This window comes from Lolium rigidum, chromosome 1 (genome assembly GCF_022539505.1).
Source record: "Lolium rigidum isolate FL_2022 chromosome 1, APGP_CSIRO_Lrig_0.1, whole genome shotgun sequence".
Classification (NCBI taxonomy): domain Eukaryota; kingdom Viridiplantae; phylum Streptophyta; class Magnoliopsida; order Poales; family Poaceae; genus Lolium; species Lolium rigidum.
In genome coordinates, this window is record NC_061508.1 from 258,306,403 (window position 1) to 258,317,772 (window position 11,370).

General features: G+C 46.4%; 1 long non-coding RNA gene and 1 pseudogene across 1 annotated transcript; both read right to left on the reverse strand.

The window, feature by feature from the left end:
• Window positions 1-1,293: 1,293 nt before the first annotated feature.
• LOC124683557 lies at window positions 1,294-2,203 on the reverse strand (annotated as a pseudogene).
• A 2,488-nt stretch (window positions 2,204-4,691) lies between these two features.
• LOC124683558 lies at window positions 4,692-7,175 on the reverse strand. The gene is made up of 4 exons (XR_006996740.1): window positions 7,092-7,175; window positions 6,773-6,868; window positions 5,154-5,215; window positions 4,692-5,006 (listed from the first exon to the last, which is right to left on the reverse strand). It is a non-coding gene; the product is annotated as an uncharacterized LOC124683558 (long non-coding RNA).
• Between the last annotated feature and the right edge of the window lie 4,195 nt (window positions 7,176-11,370).

An 11,370-nucleotide genomic window follows, 5' to 3' on the forward strand; every position in this document is an offset into this window, starting at 1 on the left:
CCATAGATAGTCACTGGGCGGCGTACAACGATGTATTTGCTGATTTGGCGAGTAGTGGAGTCCATATGTCACGCCTCAAAGGGTTTCACAATGCATAGTTTTTTTTGTTGCAAAAAGCGCCCCAAACTAACTAGTCCTCCTAACGTGAGCTCCCTCCTTAATTCCCCACCTCCAAAAAAGTGGGATTTGTCCCGCTGCCTAGCTCTGCCGCCTCCGGCAACACCTCCACCATGTAGCTCGCCGCGCCTACCAACAATCTCCTCATAACCTCTATCCACTGCCGTTCACAGCATGCCGTGACACACCGACTCCAGCCCATCTCCTCCATGCCGCGCACGTCTGCAGCTTCCACTTGCATCCGTGCGCCCGTGGCGGCCATCCATCCCCACGACTTCCCCATCCTCCCCTGCGTCACAGCCATCCGCCCCCACGACCGCCCCATCCTGCCCATCAAGGAGAGCATCGAGGCCAACTCCGTTGCGGCGCCGCCATGGAGCGCCCTAACCTCTCAGGCGACGATGGCGAGACAATCCTAGCCACCCAGCGGATGCGGTTGACCATTCTCACGCATGGGACCCACAAGTAATAATGCAGGTACAAAGTTAATGCCCCCTCCCACATGAGTGCGGCATAAAATAGCGGGTCTCTTCTATGGCATCTACCACGCATATTAGCCCATTGATGTCAAATGTGACATATGTGTCCCATAAATAAGATTTTTTTTTGTTCAAAATATATCCCCAAAAAGCCAAAGTCTTAGAAAAAAATTAAAAAAAATCTGAAGATGAACGATAATGTGTTGAGTAAAGAGGAAACACTTGAGTTCAATCTGATAATCTGATCTTCTTTTTTTCAAAAAAAAAAGTAAAAAGGAGATCCTTCTAAAAAAGTCAAATTAATTTGTGAAAATGAATATTAATGTGATGAGCATAGTCAGTCAATTTGAGAACATTTACATCAACCCATCAGATAAAAATTGTTGAACATAAAATTTGATCATGTGTGTAGATGAGGGGTATGGGTTACAACTAGACTCAATAGTCGGTATTTTGTTACGAAGTCTGAAAATTGGGTTTTTTTGGGGGGTGTTCCAACCCTAATAGTTATGTTTATTTGGGCAATTTACTCTATATTTGTTTCATCTCCATTTCAGAATCTTCTTATCGAACCAACATTCATGCAAGGCAAATACGAGTTGATTCCAAGATTTTGGGAGATAAAAGGATTTTGGCAGATGTATGATTTTGTTTCTGGGATCCTCTTTGTATGAAGAGAATGTACAGTCAATGCACATTGTCGCAAAACGTGCAAGACTTCGATATGAAAAATTCAGAGCAAGATATGTTTTTGAGCGGCTGCAACTGAACATTTCTAGTCGACACAAACAATTGGTTCAGCGAACTGCACATCATCAATAAACACTTTGCCAGAATATGATCTTCTGTAGGAATGATTTCCAGATTGGATGCAGGAAAGAAACAGAGCTAGACAGGGCTAATGGAGTCATGGTGGGGGTCAGCGTGTGTGGCCTGCTGCGGCGGCACGACCAACGCCCGGCAAACAGGGCACGTCGGGTGGCCGGACTTGAGCCACTTGCCGATGCACTTGTCGTGGAACTGGTGGCCGCACCGCGTGAGGTCCCGGAGGTCTTGTCCTCGGCGCCGCCGCTGCCGTCGTCCTCCTCCTCGTCATCGCTGAGTGTCAGAAGCGACTTGGTGGCCGCCAACGAGGCCGCCGAGTCCGGCGAGAGCCAGACGACCATGACGACGATGTTAGCGAGGCAAAGCCCGTAGGCCAGGACGTCCGCCTGGCTCTGCTCGAAGATGACGATGATGAGGGGGACGAAGACCATGAACACGAAGGCCAGGCACCGGTTGGCCAGCAAGGTCCCGGAGGCCGCTGCGGCGCCGGCTCCGGTTCCAGCTCCAGCCGTCGTGTCCAGGAGCGGCGTCAGCACAGGCGTGGCGCCGCTGCCGCCGTCGTCATGCTGCCGCGACGTGGACGGGAGCAGGTCGGCGCGGGGGCGCATGGTCTGGCTGTACCAGCGCGCGAAGCAGTAGAAGAGGAAGATCTGGAGGGAGAAGCTGCCGGCGATGGTGGCGGCGACGTAGCCGTAGTAGTCGTAGGCGAGGCGGGTGGCGAGGAGCAGGGTGAGGAAGGTGAAGGGCAGGTCCAGCCACGGGAAATCCATCGTTGCCGCGCCGCCGCCGAGGCAACCGCAAGGTAATTAAGCACAAGAAATTTGATCTACCTGCTGATGGTCACAAAAATCGATCTAACGGTTCAAATTGGTTTTGATCCAACGGTGGGGGAGCCAGAGGCTGGGAGGTTTGCAGCCTCCGGAGGATCCTCACCGCTGCCCTTTATTTATCCAGTAAGAGTAAACACCGTTTGCACGCATTTACTCCCTCGTAGTACGTGCAATGCTAAGTCTCCAACCTGTGCGTTGCTGCATGCATGGTACAGACAAACAAGAAGGAAACCATTATTTTTCTCCATTTTCACGAATAAGCCAGACTAATTTATTCTCTCGATTCCCCTTACTGCGGATTTATCACAACCGCCGTTCCTTATGAATTCCCCCTCTCTCTTTTCTTTTTTCTCATCAAGTATATATATGAATAGATTGGATTACGCCACAGTTGCACTAGTATTAGCTACCTACCTCGCTCAAACACTCAATGCATGGACTGCTATTTCTGTTTTGCTCTTTGCCCAAGTGCATGCTGCTACACGCGGTACCAAACTTTCGAATTCCTATCTACCTAATTAGCATACAACCTAATTAATCGTCTAAATACTCGGGTTCAAAACCAATTGTTCTATTTTTTTCTCCATCCACACCACACATCAAATAATTCAGCAATTCAATAATTTCTTCTTCTTCTTCCCTCCACGTCACATCACACAAACACACACACCCGTTATACTTGATCAAGAACGAACTGGCGTCATTGACCAAGAATTGAGAGTAAACATTCGAAAAGCTACACTTTGTGCTTGCACCTGGGACGCCACCAACAGAAATCAATGCCCTATTTTTGCTAAATCAATCAACGAACTTAGCAATTCACCTATCCTCTATTTTATTCTTGACGCCAGATCACAGATTAAATAACCAACCTCAACTCATAATTTAGCAACGTTAACCGGCCAGAGCCACGCAACACAGAGCCTGCAGCAAACTGCCCTGCGTGCACATACACACAAGTAAACTTCAACGATTTTGCACACCTCGTCACAAACAAGCCCTGCTTATGTACAACACACAATAAGATCCTTATAAACACCACACGACGTGTATGTAGCAACACCCAGCCAATTTACGCCAATCTACACCAAACACACTGCCAGCTAAACCACATCACCAGAGTCCTAAATAAGAAGAGACAAGAGAGGAACATGACACTAACCTAAGCCCGCCAAGTCAGAGAAGAAGAAGGCCTCCGCTGCAAGCTCCACATCCAATTATTCCCTGAGATTGAAAAGAAAAAAAAAATAACAAAAGTGGTCAAGAACTGGCCAAATTCTAAAATTATTACTAAAGAAGGAATTACTAAAGCTAGAAAACATTCAAGTCAGGCAACAATTTCCCAGCTAGACATACAGGGTACATGTACATGTCATTTCCAAGCTAGGCAACAATTTCTCTACTCCCTACAAACTCACATCAAACAGGGAAACAAAATACTCTTTTGGCAAACAATTGAGCACAATTATTATTATGCATCTACTCTCTAAGCAAATATGTACTGCTCTTCAACGCTAGAAGCTCTTCTGATATATAAGACAGACAGACTCTCCATAAAAATAGCAGAACCAATTCATCCTTCCCGAGATAATATTAAGCGGCGGCAGCAGAAGCACCATTTCAGACAGACTACAACAGAATCAACTCATCCTTATAAGGTGGCAGCATTTGTGTTGACTCACAAAAATTAAACTAGTGGCGCTGATCAGCTCCAAAGAGCTCCACGTTCTGCCCACATTTAATAGCAGCCAGATTTAAGCTCCACATTCATCAAGTCGACCAAATAACAAGTTGGGTAAAAACTTAGGGATAATCTAAAGCTACAGCTACAAATGGTCAGAATATCAATCTCTTTCTTATTAACACAAGAAATTACTAGACCAGTAGAACTAGAAACCGTTTCCAAGTCACAGTTAACTTAGGTGCAGATATCAATCTTTCGAGATAAGCAGCAACATCACAGGCATTTTAAACAACCAAAACAGAATTAATCCATCATTTCAAGCCTGAAAGGTGAATGCATTGCCTTCACAAAAGATTTAGCTACTGTGTTGAACTAGTAGTCCAGATCAGCATACACTTGTGCACCTCACATGTTAGAAAAAGAAACGAGGATTAGTATGCACGGCACATATATCACAAGAAAAATTCCTCAACAAACAACATGAGATAGCATATAAGTTATTCACCAACTGCAGCAACTCAAAAAGGAACAAGATTTTGGATTGCTGCTGTGTTTTGCTTGCTTTTTTCTTGCTGTTTTGGATGCGTGTTGTGAAATCAATTGCCATCAACAAGAAGAAAAGGGCTTCAGGCTTATACTATGCAAAAGCAACATAGGACAAAAATCAAATTGAGGCGCAGAAAAGATAGGCTGCTCATGTGATCCCGACTTACCACATAGAAGAAACAATAACGCGATGCAAACAGAGACAAAACCCACTACCAACTGAAGCATTCATTCAGCCATAGTGTTGTTCACCAAAAAATATGAACAGGGTATTGCAACATTCCAACAAAACCCACTACCATCAAACCATCATATTCTACGCAAATCGTCATATCGAACCCACAACATCTAAATCGTACATAGGCAGAGTTAGATGGCCGTGCTATCATGGAGAACCTAGAGAACAAAGAAGAGGAACCAGCAAATTACCAAATCCCACGGAGTCGAAGAAGGACGACACCCGCTGCCATCGGACACCTCCGCCACGGTGAACTCGCGGGCTGGTTTGCACGCTTGCCAGGGAACCTGCAACCAACATCCAGGCAGAACAAGGTCAGTTACCTGTAGGTGCGATAATTTCTTCGGATGTATACTACACCAAACACATTGCTAGGTAAACCACATCACCAGAGTCCTAAATAAGAAGAGGCAAGAGAGGAACATGACACTCACCTAAAACCACCGAGTCGAAGAAGAAGAAGGCCTCCGTTGCCAGCTCCACATCCAATTATTCCCTGAGATTGAAAACAAACAAAAAAGTTAACGAAAGTGGTCATCAACTGGTCCAATTCTAAAATTATTACTAAAGAAAGAATTACTAAAGCTAGAAAACATTCAAGTCAGGCAACAATTTTCCAGCTAGACATACAGGGTAAATGTAGATGTCATTTCCAAGCTAGGCAACAATTTCTCTAGTATCTACAAACTCAATTCGAACGGGAAAAAAACTCTTTTGGCAGACAATTGAGCACAATTACTATTATGCATCTACTATTCTACTCTCTAAGCAAATATGTACTGCTCTTCAACGCTAGAAGCTCTTCTGATATATAAGACAGACAGACGATCCATACAAATAGCAGAACTAATTCATCCTTCCCGAGATAATATTAAGCGGCGGCAGTAGCAGCACCAATTCAGACAGACTACAACAGAATCAATTCATCCTTATAAGGTGGCAGCATTTGTGTTGACTCACAAAATTAAACTAGTGGTATAGATCAGATCCAAAGAGCTCCAGGTTCTGCCCATGTTTAATACCAGTCAGGGTTAAGCTCCACATTCATCAAGTCGACCAGACAACAAGTTGGGTAAAAACTTAAGGATAATCTAAAGCTAGAGCTACAAATGGTCAGAATGTCGATCTCTTTCTTATTAACACAAGAAAATACTAGAGCTAGAAACCGTTTCCAAGTCACAATTAAGTTAGATGCAGATATCAATCTTTCGAGATCAGTAGCAACACCACAGGCATTTTAAACAACAAAAACAGAATTAATTCATCATTTGAAGCCTGGAAGGTGAATGCATTGCCTTCACAAAAGATTTAACTACTTCGTTGAACTAGTAGTCCAGATCAGCACACTTGTGCACCTCACATGTTAGAAAAAGAAACAATGATTAGTATGCACGGCACATACAGTTATCACAATAAAAATTACTCAACAAACATTATGATATTATGATCTAGTATAAATATACAAAGCTGTGCAAATACTAAAATATGATCAAGAATTAAGTTCTTAAGCCATCATGGTAAATATAAGCGATTCATCAACTGCAGCAACTCAAAAAGGAACAAGATTTTGAATTGCTGATATGTTTTGCTATCTTTTTCTTGCAGTTTTGGATGCAAGGTGTGAAATCAATTGCCATCAACAAGCAGAAAAGGGCTTCAGGCTTGTACTATGCAAAAGCAACATAGGACAAAAATCATTTGAGGCGCAGAAAAGATAGGCTGCTCATTGATGCGATATTGAACTACCACAGATGAATAACATCAGGCAATGCAAATATGACAAACCCGAATCCGGCGCCAGCATGACATGCTGCTCCAGGGATGTGATCCCGACTTACCGCACAGAAGAAACAATAACGCGATGCAAACAGAGACTAACCGAAGAATTCATTCGGCCATAGTGTTATTCACCAAAAAACATGAACAGGGCATCATATTCTTCCCAAATTGCCATATCAAAGCCACAACATCTAAAACGTACATAAGGCAGAGCTAGATAGCCCTGCTAGCACGGGAGAACCTAGAGGACAAAGAAGAGGAACCAGAAATTTACCAAAGCCTACGGAGTCGAATTACAAGGCCACCCGCTGCCATCGCACACCGCCGCCGCGGTGAACTCGCGGGCTGGTTTGCACTCTTGCCAGGGAACCTGCAACGAACAACCATGCAAAACCAGGTCAATTTCCCGTAGGCGCAAAAAAAAAATCGGATGTATATCAAGGGGAAATTTGAACCACGCAGCACTAGTATGAAAATTAGAGATATCTAGAGCACTGTATCCTGCAGCGGCAGCTCACCAAATACGCGCTCATACAAGATTGCGTGGCGAGCATGGTGTGGATTCTAGCGAGAGGACAGAGGAAATTATCGACCTTTGGGTGGCGAGAGGTGTTCTTGGACGGCAGCCTGGATGTGGGGCTTCGGTGGCGAGCTCCTGCAGGTTGTGCGCGCCTCATCCGGCGCTCACGGCCGCGTCCATGTCGTCGGGCTACAATCCGAGGAGGCCGGCGAGCGGGGTGCCGCAGCTCGCGCGCGGCGGTGGACTTGGAGGTTCCCGTGGGCGAGCAGCGACTCCCATGGCCGCTGAATCGACATCGAGGGCCTGCCGCACCGCGCGAGGCGGGCGTCGCCGTCCTCCACGCCGGCCTGCAGTCCCGGCGCTACGGTTCGCTGCAGGTCGGGGATGCCGCAGGCTCGGGGAGGCGAGCAGCAGTCCTTCCTACGCGCGTCCCCGTCTTCTTGCGCCGGCCGCCGTCGTGGGGGTCGCGCCGCCGGCGGAAAGGGGGCAGCTTGGGTTTGCGTAGCGGCGGGGTTGGGGCTCGGGAGGGCTCCGTAGGCCGGGGAACCAAGAGAAGAGACGCGCCGGAGCTTCGCCGGTGAGCGGCGGCGGCATGGGTGGCCGGGGGAGGTTGGTGAGTTGGGTGGCCGGGGGGGATTGTGCAGCCCACAAAGTCCTGACTTTGTGTCACTTACAAGTGGGGCCATGTGGGGTCCACATAAAGAAGGGTTCCACATGGCCCCACTTGTAAGTGACACAAAGTCAGTGACTTTGTGGGCTGACAAAGTCACTGAAGCACAATCCGGCCGGGGGAGGGGAATGTGTCCGTTGGTTTTCCTTTTCTTTGGTCATCATGCGTTTTGTGCTTTTTTTTCGTGAGGTGAGAATGTGAGATGCATCGGACGAAGATTAATTAATTGCAGGCCATAACTAAACCGTGAAGAAAACTGTGCCGCCGCCCACAATCAAAGGCAAATTTCTTTTCTTCTTCACACAAATTAATTACTACTAGCTCTTCTACTCCATATGTACTGTATACTGGATGTAAAAACAGTCAACGAGACAAACTCCATATGTATAGTGGGAGTACTCATTGCATTAGCTCAAGAAAAAGAAAAATAACTATACTCCACGGTTATAAGTCGCGGAATAACTTCACGGTCACGTTCGGTAACGCTATGGACATATCCTCGTTTTCCTATTTTGCCCTTGTTTTCCGTCACGTGTAGGTAAGCACCCCTCCCACTTACCGTCGCCTCGACTACGGGTGAGGTGCCGATGTTGGGTCTATCGAGCTGCCGTTGCAGCGGCCGCCGGCGAGGTGCCGCTGCGGGGCGGACGAGGTGTCGCTGCTTGAGTTGACGAGGTGATGCTGCTAGAGCTGGCAAGGTGCGGCTCCTGGGAGCCGCAAGCTGTTGCTGGGGCCGGCGCCGACGATCTTCTTGGGGAGTATCCACGGAAGAGGTTGGGCCGGGCGAGCAACACCTACGCGGTGATGTGGGGAAGAAGCAGGGCGAGCAAAACCTAGGCAGCAACATGTGTGTGATCGCGGGGCAGCGGTGCTAGCAGATAGTCGAAAACCAGCCATTTATTTGCTGCAATTTGAAAAGGGCATTACACAAACTCTAAAGTTGCCTATCCTAAAATAAATAGAGTGAAAAATCACATGGAATAACCACTTTCGACGAAAACCTTGGGGTAGACGACCGGAGACCCATGGAACATGTTGTCGCCTAAAATCGTGCAAGGGAGGTTCGGAAACCCTCCATCTCTTGCATGGGGTCCTAATATGGGTATATACATGTGGTGTAGAAGAGAGATGCCATTACACAACTGTAAAGTGGCCCTTTCTTCACAAATTGGATTATATTGCATGAAAATTACAAACTTGTGGTGCGAAACTCTCACTTTGTGGCCAACAACCCAACACTTGTAAAAACTTGGCTTATTTTTTGTTTTCATGTTCCAATAACATATTTTGAGGCGACCAAATAAAAAGGTTTCATAAAATCACCAATTTCAAATCAATGATAGGGGTAGACTTTGGAGGGCCAGGGGATACACCTAAACTCGTGCAAGGAAGGGTGTGGACAAATATTGAAATCTTTTAGGTATTCCTAGCATGGGTATATGAGGTTGACTTAAAGATGAAAAGCCAATATACAAATCTGAAGTGTCACTTGTGTGACTAGCATGACTATCCCGAAGAATTATCTGCAACTTATAGTGCAAAGCGCACACTTCGGGGCCACCAACCCTCACCCTCTTTCATGGGTCCTAAAATGGGCATATGAGGGTGGTATAAAGAGGCAAATTAAAATCAATACATAAATTTTATGTGCCACCTCATTCACAAACATAACTACCCTGAAGGAAGGTTTCAAACTTATAATACAAAACTCCCACTTCAAGGCCACCAATAGAAGTATTGTAAGGATTTCGACTCTTTTTAAGGTTTTCATATTCCTAACACCAACATTGACACAAGCAAAGAGAGGACCCACCTGTAATCACCGCTTTAGGTGTAGAGGTCACGAGGCCCACAGAAGAGGGTTTCGCCTAAAACAGGGAGAGGAAGAACCGGTAACCATCCCCTCTTGCTTTGGGTACTTATATGTGTATACAATTGTGCTTTGAAGAGGAAAAGACAATATACAACTCTGAAGTGCACCTCTTTCGCGAACATGACTACCCTGGAGGAAGATTTCATACTTATAGTGTTGAACTCCCAATTCCAAGCCCACGACCTAACTCTTGTAATCACTTGGGCTCCTTTTGACGTTTTAATGTTTCTATGACCTACCCTAACACAAACACATATAAGAGTCAAATAGAATCACCACTTTGGAAGGAAAGATAGGGTAGACGTCTCAGGGACCATGAAATAGGGTTTCGCCTGAAACATGGAGGGGAAGTGTTGGAAATTACCCCCTCGTGCGTACAGTTCTAATAGCGTTATGTAAGTGTGGTGTGAAGAGTAAAAGCCAATATACAACTCTGAAGTGGCACCTCATTCGCAAACATGACTATCCGGGGAAAGATTTCAAAATAATAGTGTTGAGACCACCGACCCAACTCTCATAAGAACTTGGTCTCTTGGGGGGGGGGTCATGTTCCTAGGGCCTAAACTAACACAAACAAAGAGAATATTCACATGGAATAACCACTTTGGAAGGAAAGGTAGGGGTTGATCTCCTGAGTCCCATGAAACATCTTTTCATCTGAAATTGGGAGAGGAAGGTTGGGAAGCCAGACCCCTCTTGCATAGGGGGGTCCTAATATGGGTACTTAAGTGTGGCATGAAGAGGAAAATGCAAAATTCAAAACTCTCAAGTGGCACCTCCTTCGTGAACATGACTATTTAGAAGAAAATTTGAGACTTGTACTTTGTTTCACTCTACTTGTTGGACGTCATGGTTGGGGCCATTAAATTTGACCCCTCGTGACTCTACCTCCAATTTTCCTCCTCATTCATGCACTAGTACATACAATCGCTTTTCGATGGAGTATTCCGCACCACGTTTGGGCATTGCTCCCCTCCAATTTTGGAACGCGAGGAAGCCTAATATAAAATAACAATCAAGCGAACTCATGTTTTGATGAAATCTATTGAAAATCAACGAAAGAATCTGCTGAAAATTCGTTTTTTTTTCATAAAGTAGCCTATGTAGCTCTCTAATTTTCCATCCAAAGTATAGTAGATATGTGAAATATATTGGAATCACGGAACCATAGATACGCATGCCGAACAGGAATTAAAGATAGAGTCCAGCTACCAGTTTAGGCAACCGATAAAGTCTGGAAAGTTGAACCGTCCATAATGCAATTGGTAATTGGATTGAATTGATTATGATCTTGACCATGTAATTAAGGCAGGGCATAGATCACGCAAGGGGCGATTTATTTTTCGGTGGGAGTTGTTTTTGTAGCGAGCGGAAATTTACCCCCACTGTCACTTCCTCCACCCAACACAGCTACTCACCACCTCTCGGCTTCCCATGTTCCCCTTCCAACATCGGCAAATCCCGGCCATCTCGGGCGAGCCCTCTCGCCACCAACCACGGCATAGAACCGCCGATCTGCAGCCCCCATGGCGAAACTCTACACCAGCAGGAATGCGCCGAAGCGGCGCTGCCGCGTAGCTCCGTCGAGCTCGGCAGACCCTCCTCCTCAACTGCATCACCAGGCCGCTGCCACGAACACCCACTGCCATAGATCGAAAGGCTCCTTCAGGCGACGGCGTGTAGCCGCGGGCGGCGGGACAGGCTCGTTGCGGGCTTGCGGCGCCGGAATGGCGGCAGGGAGGCACGCAGGACGAGCCATAGGTCGCCTACAACACCTGCTGCTGCTGACATTCCGTCGGGAGCTTCTGC